The sequence below is a fragment of the Cygnus olor genome, chromosome 6 (genome assembly GCF_009769625.2).
Source record: "Cygnus olor isolate bCygOlo1 chromosome 6, bCygOlo1.pri.v2, whole genome shotgun sequence".
Classification (NCBI taxonomy): Eukaryota; Metazoa; Chordata; class Aves; order Anseriformes; family Anatidae; genus Cygnus; species Cygnus olor.
Genome location: NC_049174.1, coordinates 8,143,844 through 8,160,576, shown reverse-complemented (window position 1 = coordinate 8,160,576; position 16,733 = coordinate 8,143,844). Strand labels below are relative to the sequence as shown.

The window sequence follows — 16,733 nt, the reverse complement described above, 5'->3', positions numbered from 1 at the left end:
GTCTTGTGTCTGGTAACTGTGAACAGGTGACTGTGCTACAACATGCCATTTTGATGCTGTATCCCTCTGTTCCTTTCACTTCTCAAATCTTGTCTTTGAAGCCCCAGTCCTGCAAATGCTGACACATTTGCCTAACTCGGTACAAGTGGGGTGTCGATGTTTCTTCCTGTGAGGAGCTGAGCTCTTCAGTCCTGACTCAACCAAGTGCTTTGACTGAGACCCTGCTGCTCTGGGGGAGAAGATCAAAGGCAGTGGGCTGGTTTTTACTCCCTTTCAGTCTCATGGCATTTTTAAAATCAGGATGGAGAGCCCCTCTGGCAAAACGTGGAAAAAAAAATAAATTCTAGAGCCTGCCGAGTCAGGCAGTCCTCCCCTGGCTGCCCTCATGGCTGTCCTGTTAGCACTGGGACCTTTCTGCTACTTCTCAGCTGCCTGGAAGAAGGGATGGGAGTATTGCTGTTAAATTCCCTCGTAAACTCCTTGGGGCGAAGATTGCTTTTTGTTGGCTGTAGGTATGTTGGGTGTTGATAGGTTACTGCGTGGAAATGCAACTGCACAGATGATGTTGGGATCAGGGAAAGGATTTGAGCTTAGTATTTTAGGAATGCAAAATTTATTTATAACACGTGTTTAAACAACAGTGTTAACTTGCATTCTGCGGAGCAATGAACCAGGATGCTTTGCTGGCAAGTCTGGGAGGTTTTGCTTTCTTTCTGCCCTCACTTACCCCCTAGATCTCTACTAAGATAAAAGCATCAGTGGGGAAAGAGTTGGGTTCTGTTGAGAGGAAAAAGGACATTTTATGTAATTATTTTGGGGTGTTAGACTGGTACATTCAATCCCACTGCTCTTCACATGATTCATTCTATTTGTACATGACGGCTGCACAGAATTAAATAATGTGGGGGGTGTTTTCTTCTGTTAAACAAGTATTCCCTTGGCTTGTCACAAAAAGCTGACACATGTTCGTTCTTCACTCAGGGAGCTCTGCATCTGTCGACACTTCAGACATAATCAGTTTAGATTTCAGCAGCTGATTAGTGCTCACCTCTAACCAAACAGAGAAGCTGCTCCTCCAAATGGTAACAAATAATATCCTAATTAGTCCTCTGCATATCGCTAGCGGGAGTCTTAGCTGAAAGCAACTGATCTCAGAGGCCTTTCTGTTCTAGTCCGCTGGCTTTACAGACTGTTGTATCAGCACTTAGCTGGGCTTTTATTCCCCCTGCCTCCCGGTGCCTCGCAGAGCAATTAATTATGCACCTGAAGGTAGGCATTAGGCACGCAACAGTATTCCACGTCCAGTTATGGGCGTTTCATTAGCGCCAGTTAATTTATGGATGCTAACACATGCAGGAGCAGGAATGCTGGGCAGGACTCCAGGATTATCCCGTTCGGCTGGTGGATGTTGCGTGTCCCTGCGAAGCTGTCTGAACTGACCGCCCGGCACAGCTCGTGCTGCCTTAAACACCGTTCTGATCAGAGCAGGATCCCGTGCAGTGAGTGGAGCAGAAAACGCAGAAGGGAGAGCAACGCGGGAGCGACTCCTCCGTGCGCCACTGCCTGCCTGTTTGTGACAGCACCAGGAAGTTTTACATGGGTTTATGCTCTTCTGAGTCTGATTAGCCAGTTAGCAAAACATGCCCATCCCTGTCTATTAAACGCTGTGTACTTCCTCTTAGCTGATAGCGTTTTATACAACCCTGTTGTGTTTTTTTAATAAATAAATGAGGATGAAGGCATAATTTAACAAGTACCATTCACAGCAATGGCACAGTATCCATTGTCATTTTGCAGAACAGAGGTGAGGTGGGCAGCCTCAGGTGGATTAGTTTGACCACAGTAGCACAAAGAATTGGGGAAAGAAAAGAGGGAGAGAGGTCGAGGTGGGGGAAATGCCTCAAGGTGCCTTCAGCAACATGTACACCCACGGCTGTCCAAAGGCAGGCTGTGAGCAGGCCAAACATTACAATAGATAAACGTCCAATAGTTTAAAAACAAATTTTAAAGTTTAAATTGGATTTTCAGGTTCCATTTGATAACTTTTTTAAACCCCTCCTGAGTTTGAAATTGAGATAACCCGCTTTAATAAATCAACTCTAACAGAAAAATCACATAAATAACTGCGAAAGTACTGCTTAAATATTTCTGGCTGAAATGTTTAAGGAAGTCTAGCTGCTAAAAGTGGGGATGCCACAAAATCAGCACCTAAAAGCAGAGCTTGTTGCTGAAAATGTTTTATTGCTGTAGTTGCTGCTTTTTCTGTTGGTACAGGGGTATTTTCTTCAGTGTATTCAGAGTTCAGTTGAAGCAGCTGAAATAGTTAGGAGATTAAAAAAATATTTTTTTTTTCTTTGGCAAACTGTTGAATAAAAACTGGTTGAGAAGTTGAGGCCAATTCAAATTTGTGTTCAGGATGAAGACAACATAAATAATGGATTTAAAAAATCATCTAGGAAATGTTAATTAACTTTAATGCATTAACATGTAAAACAAACGTGTGACTAAATGAGTGCGAAGCTGTTTAAATGAGCGCAAAGTGGTAACAAAAAGAAGTGTCTGATCTGCTATGGAGCTGATTTACTTGCAAAATCATTGGTTTCTGTAGCTAATAGTTAATTTTTGTTTAGAAAACGACTGAGAAGTCCTAATGGGACACGAGGTCATGCTGTGGTATTTAAACTGAAGTTTTCTGCTTACTTTTTTTAATTGCCAGCTTTAAAAGGTGACTGAAATGACTCGATTATGAACTGATTCATCAGGTCTTTTTCCTTAATAATATACATGTGTGTATATATCAGAAAAAACACGGTATAGCTAATCTATTAAGGTTTCTTTAGAGCAGCTGATATGCTATTACTGAGAAAGCTGTTAGTTAAACTGAGAAGATAATTTGATGCAGCTATTATAAAGTGCGGGAGAAAATGCCTAAATAGAAGATCATGGCAGGCCGTAATAGATGGGAATTATCAGGTGACAAGGAGGTTGCAAGTTCCTTCAAGTTCAGACTCAGAACTGATTTATTTCAAATAGTCATTAATGATTTGCCATTACAAATGATGAGTTACTGATCTGACTTCCAAGTCAAATCAGAAGGCGATGCCGGCATGAAGGGGAGTCAGAAAATTGCACGGGAAGAGTTGAGGCGCTTGGGCAGTGAAAATAAGCTGCAACGTGACCGTGCGGGGCTGCGCACACTGGGACTAACAGGAATCTGTTGTAACCTGCTTGCCTGGGAGCTGAAAATGAAAGAGGAGCAGAAAGGTCTGCATGTTTTCAGGCGACTTGAGACGTCTGTCAGGCACCGATATGATGCAGTTAGGAAGAAGGCACATGCCGTGCTGTGATATCACAGGTGAAGTGTTTGCAGCGGCGATGGGAAATGCTGACGCTGCCGTACAAGCCCGAGAACTGAGGTAGCCAGGCCCACGCAGAGGTCTGTGCCGCAGCGACTAGACATCTTCCACTTCGTGAGCTCCTTCTCAGACTAGTTCGGGAATCTCTCCTCTCTGTCAGGAAACGAAGGTGCCTTCGGTCAAGTCTTGTCAGCCTGGTAAGGTCAGCATTGAGAAAGGGGAGGGGGTTGTGCCTGTTGAACAACACAGGAAGGGGGAGATGTCACATCGAGGCACCCATGCTCTTTATAGAGGTCACCAGTCGTGTGGCCTGCCTGGAGCTACGAGAACGCCTTCCTCATCTTAAATTTTCACTTAAACACGGCTGGTGTCAGCCTCTTGCTACTCCTCACCCAGGCCTGCGATGCCTGTGTGCTTACACGAAGTCTCACACAGTTTAACTGTGCAGCAACAGGGCCATCATATTTATGTACTTCTCAGGACTTCATGCAGCTCTAGCATGAGTTTGCTACCCTGTCAATTGACGTGAGCTCCAGCAGAAAAACCTTCTTGGCAAGAACTGCAGTACGTCTATAGGAGGGAAACAGTTGACAACGAAAAGCACTGGGCTGCCTGGAGGCATGGTTATGAGCTCCCCTGAGCTGGATGACATGTCCCATGTTTTACTCCAGAGCTGGAGGAACTTAGGACTTAAGAGTTGTCTTTTTTTTTTTTTTTTTTTCCTGTTGTGCCATCAGCCAAGGCAGTGCAAAAATGGAAGTGTTCAGACACTTCCACCCTTGTTCTTACTTAAGGAAAGTCATCCTACTGAGCATCTGTGAAGTGTCTAAACGATGTGCTGCTGTTTTGGTACCACTCAGTGCTCCTCTTTTGTTAGCCACTTCAAGCAAGGTGGGGTGAGACTTCGCTGCTCTGTAATAACCCATGTTATTCAGACTTGCCACGCAGCAAGCATTTTGAGGAGGGGAAAATAGAGAACAACATCGTTTTCAGCAATGTGTCTCTTCCTAACAAATGCCATTAAAATACAAAGATTTTAATCTATTTTTCCCTTGAAACTTACAAATTAGTGGTTTATGCCCCTCATGCATGTTTTACGTTACTTTCATGTTATTTCCTGTATCCCTCTACTCAGAACCTCCTCTCGGGTACTTTACGAGGAAGAAGTTAGATCAAGATATTTCTCACTGGTGCCACATGACAGTATATGCAGGTTCTGAAAACATAGTGTGTCCCTGTTTCCAGTCCACTTGGGTGCAGGTTTTTTCCCCGGCTCGCTCTGTGAAGGGCAAGGTTAGACCCATCTTTGATTTTCAAATGTATGAATAGCTGCAGAAATCAGGGCTCAGGAGCACTGGAGATTTAACTCTCCCTTGGATAAATGAAATTCTGGAGTCCATTCAACTTTTGGCCAAGCCATATATATATATATATATTTATAAAAGCTACTGTAAGCTGTGTGTAAATATTCTGGCCTATTTGCTTTGATTTTTATGCAAGATGTCCGTACAGAACCAAAATGTCGTCTGGTGCCAAATTTTCAGCTGAGGTAAACTGCTGTAAGTGTAGATCCAGCATAGGACTTGTGATTTAGAGCACCTGACTTTTAGTTTACTAACTCAACGTCATTTTTATTGGACATAAAGCTCCATAATAAACTATTAGTTGGTTTATTTTCCTTTATATTTCTCAGATGGAAAGGAATTCCATTTTTCTGTAGTGTGTTAGAAATTGTGAATTCACTCCAATGATCAAAATGCAGTTTAACAATGTACCTCTCCTCTGCTATGAAGCAGGATGGTGTAGTGCCATGTCTGGCAGACAAACCAAATATGCTGCCCAGATAGTAAATGAGACGAGAGGTTAATTGAGGCTGGCTAACTGGATCTTTGGACAAGAGTTTTCTTATAAAGAATTAATTATAATGTTTTTGAGACTTGTAAATTTTTTTTGTAAATGCTAAAACGCTCTGGGATATATTTTCTGAGTAGTGTTTGCTAATCCTGTTAACAAATAATGGGATTTGTGTGTGTACCTCCCATGGGCTGATATGAAAACATACTTTTAAGTGTCAGAAGTTTTCTGGATGCACGTTTAAGACTGACTACATTTTTTAAAGGCTAAAAATAGCAATTTCCCAATGCTCTAAGTTTTGATCATACCTGCATATTGGGAGAAACTGCTACAGGTGGTTAAAATAAATGTTGGACTACTTCAAAATTATCATTTTAATGCAGACTTCTCATGGTGCTGGGCTGCCTGATGTGACAGTGGAAGAGTCTGGGCTTTCCTAGGAGGTAAATATGTTCATTGTATTTATGTAGGAGAAGCTATCTGTAGTGCGTTTCAGGTGAAAAGTTATTCTAATCAGCCTTACCTCAAGATCTTGTCTTTCAGACCCGAACAATAAGAAATTCTGCATACATAGTGTTGAATATAATTTTGGTGTTTGTTTTTTGTAAGGTTCACCACAGGTTAGTACCTGCTTGCTCTGAGTTTGGCCCTTGGAATATGATAATTCAATGTGTCACTGACAAGGTGACAAAAAGGGTTCAGTTCCTGCAAATTTGTGTCCAAAATCTAGCCTTATTTCCACTGCTGGGCTGCTATCTCTACAAGGCCTGCCTGACAAGGGGAAGGAAATGCACATTTTGGTTAAAAACTAGCACTGAGCGAGTTTTTGCCCATTTCCTTTAAATGGAAAGGTGAACCTAATGCGGCTCTTTCTTATCAAGGAACTTTTTTGCTGGAGGCAAGCTACAAAATGGCGTCTGGGGCCTGTGGGCCCCAGTAGGCCTCAGTTTAATACAGCAGCCTTTAAATATTGCTTTAGCGATAGGCAGGTCCACGATTTTCTGTGCCCTAGGCCTGCGGTAAAGCTGGAGAACAGCAAAACAGTTGACTTAAAACCAAAACAACAACAACAAAAAAGTGTATTTGAAAGCCAGGAAGTAAAGAGAAATATCTTCCTCTGTTCTCATGGTAGTTCTGCTGAATAATCACTTGGCAAACTGCAGTGACGTGTCGGAGAAGCTCACAGTTGCAATTCAGGTATAGGGTATTTTGGGAGGCTTTGCTAGTGTTTAGCTGGATGTTAGAAAAGCTGTGTGATAAGGACCTAAGTTTCCCATTAAGCCGTGTCAGTGGTCTGCAGCATTTGAGGCTCTTAATCCAGTGCGAATGAGGAAAGTTGATGCTTTTTTCTGCTTGGTAGTGGTGGTGGAACTGCCAAAACTGAAGGAAGGAGACAAGCTTTGGAATAGGGCTTTTTCACTTTTTTTTTTTTTTTTTTCCCTTGGAGAGAAAGGTTTTCAGTGGCCTGGGTGCTCTCTCTTATTCTTTCTGAGCCCTTGGAGCTGGATTTTTGCTGTTAACTGGCTTTTCAGAAGAGACTGGTCCAACAGAAAACTGTTGATCCAGGAGCTTAGGTGGATTCAGTCTGACCTGCTCTGTAGTAAGTCTCCTCTAAGCGCAGTTAAAAACTTCAGTTCTCTCTGGGTTACGTTTGTCTGAGTTAAGCAGGCATTGAAGCAAATCTGTTTACTTCTGTTTTTCTTTCTGCACTGCTCCTTTGTTTCTGAACCTTTTACCACTGTGAAACAGTTGGCATGTGAAAGGTGTCTGACCCTCCTGTACCAATAAACATTTCTAACATGTCCTAGAAATCTTCTCTTTCTGTGGAATTTAAGTTAGCTCCTTCAATTCTTCTTCGTAACATTGGAGTTTTGGTATTTGGCATCTTCCTGACCCACTTCTCATTGAACTGTTTGAAGGGTAGTGATAAAACATCCTCGAGGAACTGACGGAGATGTATACAAGTTCATCAACCCAGGTATTCCTCAAATGTCTTAGATCTGAATTCAGCAGCACACAGTTTAATTAAGCAGTTCTGCACTTGTTCAACTTTGAGCAATTCTCTCTTTGAGTAATTCACCATGGGTCCGTAGACGCTGACAAACCCCTTTGGTGTGAACAGGATTTGAGTGTGCACCCAACGGCCTTGTTGAGTGAAGCCTTCTAGAAGAATAACCAAATACCTTGTCTGCTTTTTACTGGTTCCTGTGTATTGCACTGGAATTTCTCAGTCATGCATCTGTCATGAGCCCTAGTTAGGAACGGAGGAGCCTTTCTGTCTCCTGTGCTCTTCTGGTTGTGAAATTGTCCTTAGCTGTTGTGAAGGCAGCAGTGTCTCAGTTCCCTTAAGCTCCACGCTGAATCTGATGAGGCTTTTTGCTCCCTCTCCTCCCCAGCATATCTAGAACTTGTCTAGTTTCCAGCAGAAATGTCTTTGTGCATAAAGCTTAATCTATTTTGTTGACCAGCGTGCTGGATTGTGGTTTTAGGTCCTTGTGTGTGCACAACTCCCCAGCTATCAACGGGTTAGGCTCATGTAACTGTGAACTGATTTAACTGCTTCAGGTTTGCCTCTATCAAACATCATTTGGGGTATGATGGCTCCGTTCCTTCACTGTTCTAGTCCTGTTCCAATTTATTTGTATTATTTTTGCCTTTTAGTAATGATAACATGATGTGCAAATGTAATGCACTGAAACGTGGAAGAGAAGAGCAAACCACAACCACTTCTGCTTATATCAAATGTATAAATATGCAACAAGAGCCTTATTAAGAGATTTAAACTGACCTCTGGAGTGTCGTTCTTTTGATTTCATACCACCCTGAAGTATTTTCACTTCTGGTACCGTTTGGCTTCTGCTCTTAACTCTATTTACTGTATAGGCTCCCACTTTAGATCTTCTTCCAAAGCTCTTCTCCTTAGCTGTTGCTGTCTGGTGCAGAACCTTGTGAAATGCTTTTTAACACTGTGAGTATACAACAGCCCCCGAAATTCCTTCACGTCATTGCAGTGCTGTCCTCGGGGAATTCCAGAGGCTTTGCTAAGCGTGACCTCTTCTGCCTCCGTCCAGCCAGCACAGTCTTGGGCAAGTTGCTCTCCATGTTTTCCTGGTGTATCATTCTTATGGCATGCAGCTTCCCAAGCTTTCTCCCTGCGGTTGATTTTCAGCCTTCTGGCTAGTAGTGCTGCTGCTTACTTCTTGACCTGATACAAAGTGGTACTAAAATGAAGGCTTTTCTAACATAATTCACTAAAGATTAAGTCTGCATTGTAGAAATCTTGATGCAGGGTCATTTGTGCGTTATTGCGACAGACTAAGAGGAGCTCAGCTACTTTAAAAGAAATAGGAGCCTTTCTATATAAAAGTTTGACATGAATTAAAAACGTTTTGGCTTTTTACTCAGGGGGATGCAAGTTTGTGGCATTTCTTCATTTTTTTTTGGATGGTATTATCTGAAAGCGATGTAATATGGTTATTTCTGGTTTGCAGAAAAGGCATTTTTAGAGCAAGCTGATAGCAAGCCAAACTCTCTGAAACCTTAAAGTTGTGGTTAGCAGAAAGACAGTTTAGGAAATTAGGTCACCATTACCTCACTATTCTCTTATTATTATTTTTTTTAATTTTAAATCCTGTAGTATCTCCTGTAATTGCCATTGTTGCTGTTTTACTGGTAGCACCAAAGATGGATTGGATCCCAAGCTGGCAGCAGGAAGGAGGCTGACGGCCTGAAGCTTTGGAGGGGTGACTTTGCTGTGTGAAGGCAGTGCCAGCAGAGGAACAGCAGGACCAGTGGGTTATCTGGGAAGGAAAGCCAGAGTACAGACTCATCTTTGACACTGGAGGAGTAGGTTGGATTTAAGGATCGGATAGGAGGTGCTGCCCTGGCGACTGGCTAAGCACCGAGGAAGTCAGGCAAGATCTCAGCCCGGGGGGCACTCTGTCTGCCTGAGTGGGTATTTGCCTCTGCACCATCAGCTGTTACACCTCCATTGCAGCAGAAACCATCCCTGTGTGGGCTGCCGGGATGAGGTGGGAGCAAAAGTAACTTGAAAACCCAGACCTATTTATATAGGCAGCAATTTTTTATTTTTTATTTTTTTAATTTTTCTTCTCTTAAAAAATGCTATTAACAGAATCTGGGAATAGCTGAAAGCTTTATTCCCATCTGTTACACTGTGCGTGGCTCTTTTAAGGTGTGACCTTATCAAAGCTGGAATCAAAACACAAAGTAAAGCTGAAGGCAGGCTCAATCTAGTTGAGATTCCCTTCAGTAGACCATGGCGATGGGGAACAATGGAAGTGCTGCTGAAGTTCATTCTTTCCCTAAGTGTGGTTTTATCAGCAATTAGTGTGTAAAAATAGCCCTTACTGGCTTCAGGATCCTTCCCCTTGCTTGCAGACTTGCCTTGGCTTACTTTGCCTAAAAATCAAGGAGGTTTCTATTCCAACCAGAGTATTGACTGAGCCAGTACAGCCACACCTGCCACGTTACAACAGGTATTTGTTCCTCATCCCTGGGATTGCTTGTTAAACTCCAGCTGCAGAGCCTTTACTGCTGGGTTTTCTCCGTGGGCCAGGAGGAGACCAGTTTATATCTTCGTCTTCCAGGCCCAGGGAAATGAATCATTTTGGAGAACACCAACATAGTATTGTGCTGTGCTGGATTTTCGTTGCTTTTCAGGTGTGTTTGGAGTGCTTTTTGTGGTTTTTAATGAGTCATTGGGATTATTGTGACTAACTTGGTCATGATATATTGTAGGGAGAAAAGAGACTGAAAAGGAAGGAAAAGGAAGGATAAGGAAAGATCCAATGGGCAGATTTTATTTGTATTTGTAATCCCTGAACTCTGGCAGAATAACTACTCAGCGCTACTTAAGCAGGTAAAGGTAAAATTGACATCTCCGCCATTAACCCTACTTTCTCAGCATGCACTTAGACCCCATGCTTACCCCAGATGTTTGGGTCTGTTCTTTTTGGGAGGGGGGTTGTTACATGTGGAGGGGTTCTTCATGTGAATTGCAGTTTGGGAACTGTAATTTATATATTGTTGAATTAGCTTTTAGGCCCTAACAAACATCGAAACCTCATTCTTCCATCTCTTTTACGACATCACCTGTGACAGCTTCAGTTTACAGACTCCATTCTTTTTGTGGAAATTTTATTGTGTGACCATTTCCTTGTTTAGTAATACAGTGGCTTGGGAGGAAGCAACTTTATACTTTTGATCTAATTTTAAAGCCTCAGAATAGGTCATTCGCTCCTCCAAACAATTTCTAAAGATTTTCAAATAAGCCATAACTTGATTTAGAAGGCGAGGAGTAAAGCGTCAGGGCCAAAACTTTGAAGGAGCTTTTATGTGTAACCTTATTGGGATTTTTAATGGGCTAAATACAGCATTGTAGGCAGAAGCTGTAAGCTGAGAAGCCCTCCATCTCAGCAGATCCTTGGGGATATGCCCTTGGGAGGGTTTCAGACTGCAAGAAAATGTGGAAAAACAAGAAGATTGCTCTGCAGGGATGGACATAATGCAGGGAGAGGTTGGGAAAGATAAATCCTTCTGGCCCCCTTCATTTTGAGAGTAAAACGACACTTTTGGCTAGAGGCCAGTGAAACCTGGGAGATCTCGGATGGTGCAGACAGGACTAGCAACAAGTTTTGTCAGGGAATGGATTGGATGAGTGCAGATTTGCCTCAGCCTTGTGGTTTTTGTTCTGAATGCATAGTATTAACCCCTCCTTTCCTGCCGCTTTCCAGAAGCAGAAGCGAGGCAGAGACGCTCAGCCCTCGCAACAGAGCAGGGGAAAACTGCTGTGGATTTTAATTAAACTTGGAAAAACAAGTGGAGGTAGAGGAGGAGCTGTAGGATTGTCGGAGGAGCTGCCTGTTGTGACTTTGACCCAACGACAGAGAGGTTAGCAGCCATCCCATCCTCCCTGTGTAATCAAAATTGGGCAGTGCTGTGGAGAGGAGGGCTACCAGGCAGATTGGCTTACTCACATTTAAAAAACTATTGTTTTTTGTTTTTTTTTAATAAAAGAAACTGAAAACAATTTTCAGCAAGAAATCTGTTCTGAAAGGCGATTTTGATGTAAAATTTTGGCATGCCCTTTGGGTTTTAGCTACGTTGGCTCACCAATATATGGCTGAGGTGGTGCTTTCAGGGAGATGAGGAAAACGCTTGTCCTCTTTAACATCTTAAGCTAAAATACAGCACCTTTCCTGTGGTGATGGGAACTCAGTTATTTGGCTGTAACCCTAGATTTTTGTCTGTGATACATGAAAATGTTACTATTTGAAATTAGGCCATTAAAGGCTAGTTCTTTGAAGGAATTCAGGATCCTCTGCTCCTGTTAAAGCACACCTGCAGTTGGAGGGGTGACAGCAGCTGCAGGTTTGCTTGGGTTGCCTTCAAGTTAGCCCATATATCAGCATGGAAGGGGACAGCACCATGCCCCGGCACTGCTGTGATGCCTGCTGCCACCCCACCGGAGCAGCTCGGTGCAAAGGGAGCAGCGGGTGCTGCCGCCTCTCTCTGTAAAGCTTCCAGGATTCTCCCTCCAGTTGGCTCCGGCCAGCCCGAGCGTGCTCGGGAGGCTGGGTGTATTTGCATGATCTCGTGATCTTCAGGGGACAGCATTTAATTTTTTTATAGGAGTTGCGTGTAAACATGGGAGGGTAGAGCTTGGCCCGTAAATAGGATCTATTTGGGAATAAGCCTTTTCCAGAGCTAGGCTCGTATAATGATAGTTTTCATTTCTTCAGTTAGACGCAAATGAGGGCCACGAGCCTAAAAAGGCTTACATGGAGGCTTTATTTTAAGATTCACCAAGTACTGAAATTAGCCTGTAACTTCAGGGCTTGTAAGTTAAGCATGCATCTCAACTTTTTCAGCGCCTCTGGCCATACTGCCTTTCACCTTGGAGTACTTGTGCTGTTCCAACTGCTGTAAGTCTAGGCATGATAGCTTTCTATTTCCAGAGTCTGAGATTTATTTTCAAGTCCAACTTGGTGAGGTTGGGGGAGATATCAGTGGAAAGCAGTGCCCCTTGCTATTGAGGTAGAGCTGGGCAGTTTAATAAAGCTTCCTATTTCTAACTAGGAGGAATTAGCAGTTGTGTTTTAGGAGGTCAGAACCAGGACAACACGCATGAAGGGTAAGTCTGAGCTGGCTTTTGTCACTTGAACCTTTCAGTGACCAAAAACCCTAGGAAATCCACTATAAAAGACTTAAGGACAATAGGATTTAATTGTACATCCCTTGGGTGTCTGTACTGGCAGTGTCCTAAGGAATGATCCCATTGATAAAGATATTTATTTTTTTTCCCCTGAAAATCATAACTGATCTTTGGCCATGGAGAGAGGGTGCTGAGTTGTTAGCTGGGCATGGTACCAGGGATTTGTGAATGAAATGCCAATTGCCTTGTGTCTGAAGGCTTCTGAGGGCACTGGGGAAGTGAGAAAAGTTGTTGTTTGCAGTCAGGTCGTTGTGCTCAGCCCAGCACCTCTGCCCCAGTCCTAATTTTCTGCTTTTACCTACTCACTTTCGAGTATCATCAGCCTCCACTGTTCCCAGGGTGCTTAGCTGTAAATCACGCCAAACCTTTGAATCCTTGAGTCATTTCTCGCTATGACTTTTCCTCCTCTGTGGTATGAAGTACACGTGTGTTATCTGCTCACCTGGAGCAGATCTGAGAGGTGCTGTGGTCTGCAGGAATGAAAACAGGGTTGGGAGGCAGGAGGTGGTGAAATCTAGTTCTGGCTCATGGGGCAGACTTCAGCGAGCTGCTTCACCTTTCTGTTTCATTTTTCTCACCACTGCAAGGAAAGGGGTAAGAGTGTTTCCCCGCCTGCCTCACGCGGCGAGCATTGGGTAGAATAGTTCACTAAATCCCTTCCAAATCTTTGGAAGCATGGCATCATACAGGACGTAAATGTCTTCTGGTGACTGTTAGCAGCAGTCTGATAGGAAAGAGTGGGTTGTCCTCACTCACTCCGTCGTCGGTCCAGAGGATGTATGCATGCTCTGTGCTTCCTTTGTTCCTAAACCTGTTTGCCTGCGGTTCCGAAGAAGGAGATGTAGCAAAAGTCGACCATCTCGTGCGTGCCAGTGCAGAGCGATAGGAGCCCCGTTGGCCAGTGGGTCTCCTTTTGCCCTGACACACACTTTGGTCACATGGCAGAAACATGTATGCCCATTGAATGTGGGAAATTCACTTAAGGGAATCCTGTCTCTCACTTTTTGCTCTTCTTCCACAGCATTACCTTATTAGCACCTTTCCTCCAGTTGGGGAAAGGCTGGCAAACAAACACCTCACCACCTGCCAGCAAGGACCACACCTTGGGTTTCCTGAGAGTCACAGCCGTCAATTTATTGCAGGGAACATGGATCTGTTTTCCAGCACTGAAACCAACTGGTGGTAATGCCTATTAGAGTAATCTCTAACATAAGAGAAGCCATTCTTAATATAAGCCAAATAGTCATCTTTTCCCTTTTAAGTAGCACAGAAAACCTGTTGCTCCATCACAGTTTCACTGTAGGAAGAAATGAAAAATATCTAAGCAATACCTATAATTCCCTATGTGTTTCTTTAGGACCCTTTTGTCTCTCTTTCATTTTTTGCCCTTTAAGAAAACATAGGGTTTCTTTTCTATTAAGTTTATAAGTTCCTTCTACAAGCTTGCTGCTGTTGGGCAGGGCAGGGAAGCCATGCGAGTCAACTTGCAGGACTTGTGCCCTCGCAGTGCTGGTGGAGTTGGGAAAAACTCCAGCTCCTGCTGATGTGCTGCTTTCCAGCAGAACGCTCTCCTCCTCTCTTGTAGCCCGGGATTAAACCTTGCCTTGCTCGGTGTCTTGGGCAGAAAGACTTAGCGTGGTGGACAGCCAGGTGCAGCCACATGCTGGTATTTTTGGGGTGGGTCACACAGCGTGCCTGTAATGAATCCGGAGACGACTGCAGTGGTTACACCGTTAGAGCTGGGGACTGTCCTTGGAGGAGCTGTGTACGTAACGTGCTCGTCATTTACAAGGGAGGGAAACGAGTTGGTAGAAACCTTTGAACTACCTGCGTGTGGCACCGGCGGCAAAGGAACACGAGTGGTTTGGGGAAAGGTGACAGCCAGCGGGCTGTGGCTTCTGTGCAGGCACAGATGGGAGAAGCTCTGTGGCTAGAGATGGCAGGCGAGATCACAACCTCACAACCTCTTCTGACCTCCGTGTGTCTGAGTCCTGCCTGGCTCTGGGCTTCTCAAACCATCCTACCCCCTTCGTTACTGGTAGTTTGCCTTTTGTTGTTTCACAAAGATTTGATGGGAGGTTCTGTGCCATCATACGATGCGTGGCATGAATGCTTGTAACCTTGTTGTGAAGTTGTAATATATTGAAGCTTTCCTATGAGTGTGTGCCTCTCCACGTCTTTTCACTTCTGTTTCTCTGTAGTTGCTTCTCCCGTGGAAATAGTGAAAAGAAAAGGGTCTGGTTTTTTTTACCTCTGCAGAGCAGAAGAATAGACTTAAGGCATTATTAAAACCAGCATCGCTGGAGATTTGGCTGTATGTGGAAGAGAAGTGCACATTACCTTTCCCTAGTCCCAGTTTGAGGTAGTTTTAATTTTTATTTATTTATTTATTCCTCTGAGAATCAATAAAGTAATTGAAATAAGTACAAGATTATTTTTTTTCCTGGCATAAATTCACCCTTGATCTATAATAGGGAATTTGGAGTAACCAATTCTATTAACGTAAAATACTCTGCCTAAAACTTTCTCAAATCTGAACAGGACTTATAATAATGTAAGAAGAGCTCAACTTCAGCATCATGTGTAAAACACAGAAATGAAGGTAGGGGTGAGCCATGTCCTTTAGGGTTTTTGAGGGGACTAAACAGGGAATAAAGTAGAGGAGAGGTGGTGGTGGGGAGTCTCAGCCACCTGGAAGATGAAAAGGCGTAGTGATATGACCCAGCTTTGCTCGTTGTCTAGTGAGGATGACTTGCTCTGAAGGTGATTTAAGGCTGTTGTTTTAGTAATAAAAGGCTTCAGCTGACACGATTAGTGGAAGATATTTTCCCCTTTCTGTCTAAGGAGTTGTGTGCTGAATTGAGTCCTGTCTGTGTGGAATTTGTCTCCAGGAACCTCAGCCGTGCAGAGGCTAGATGGCTGGTTCAAACTAGTCGTTTCATCAGCTCCTGTAGGCTCCTCCAGAAATCATCTCGCAGATTAGGTGGGATGAAATTATTTGCCCTCTGGAGATGCGCATTTATTTGGATTGACTTCACAGGGAGCCTAGACAGTGCTAGCGGGGACTTGGCTAACTGGCTGTTAGATGTGTAAAGAGAGGTGGCATAAATTTGCCCTGGCAGCAGGGAGCGGGGAGGTGATGGTTAAACTCACCACGGGGAAGGACAAAGATGAGAATGCAGGCACAAAACCCTTCTGGAATTTGATTGTGGCGAGGCCACCTCTCATGTCGGTAACTTGAAATACAGCGGTTGTTTTGATATGCTCATTGCTCATAACAGTAACCATCTTCATAGCATCAGCCGGGTGCTGTCTGCGCGTGGAGCTCCCGTGCGTGATGGAGGAGCACCTCCAGGTGATTGCACCCAAGATGAAGCTGGGGATCAAGGTGACAGCATTCTCCATCATTTCAGGTGGCAGAGACACAGTCTGGAGTCTAGTCACTCTGGCATACGTCTGCGAGGGGCAGAGAGGAAGACTGGTGCAGGGTGTTTGTGCAAGCTTAGGGGATAGCAGTGATGTTGGAGTGGTGTGGGTGGGCATCTCACCTACCAGGCTACTGCTGCACAAGTTTGATGATACTGTTTGATTCCTTCTGGTATTTCTGTAGTACATACAATCCTTACCAAGGATCAGAGTTGTGAGAGGTTATTTACTGAACATTATAAAGAAACACTTGCACTTCTCACTGGTCTCTTTGCTGGTATGACAAACTAAGCTGACCAACCCCACCAAAGCCATAATGCTCCATGTGCAACTACTTTATACCTCCGCCATCTCCCATTGCCTGTTTCTGTGCTGGTTACTTGGTCTGTGGGCTTGGTGGAGCTTTCAGTGATTTTTAAGAGGGAATGCCAGAAAGAGCCCCAGTCTGAGAGGGCCTTACACCTGCATCATGGTCAGTAACATGCTGAGGGTCCTCCTCGTTCTCACCTGGCCCCCAAGCATGGGCTGTGCCAGCTTTTGTTTCCTTCCTGCCTGGGCTGGCAGCACACCCAGCTGCCTCTGGCTCGGACAAAGCAGAGATCCATTTACAGTCGAGTTGATTCAGGAGGGCTTCAGGCTTCATCTGGAGCGAAGCTTCAGCTCTGCCTCCGGGTCTGTAGCTAAGACAGCACAGCCACTTTGCAAAGGGCTGCTTCCACCGACAGGCGTGGGTGAAGATCCAATTTGGCGTTTTAAGATTGTTGGGAGGAGGCCTGTAACAAGTAATAGCACAGCCTGATATACAGCAAAGAGCTTATCAGTCAGTAAAACAACACAGTCCCTGTATTTACTGGAGTGTT

General features: G+C 44.1%; 1 protein-coding gene across 20 annotated transcripts in view; it reads left to right on the top strand.

The window, feature by feature from the left end:
- Positions 1–16,733, top strand: part of IKZF2 (IKAROS family zinc finger 2) — a 116,291-nt gene that overhangs the window by 24,411 nt on the left and 75,147 nt on the right. Inside the window, exon 2 of one of the 20 annotated variants that reach the window (XM_040561315.1) lies at positions 14,707–14,809. The exons of the other annotated variants lie outside the window; for them this stretch is intronic. The gene's annotated coding sequence lies outside the window, so the exon portion shown is untranslated. The remainder of the gene's footprint in view (positions 1–14,706; positions 14,810–16,733) is intronic. 20 annotated transcript variants of the gene reach the window in all.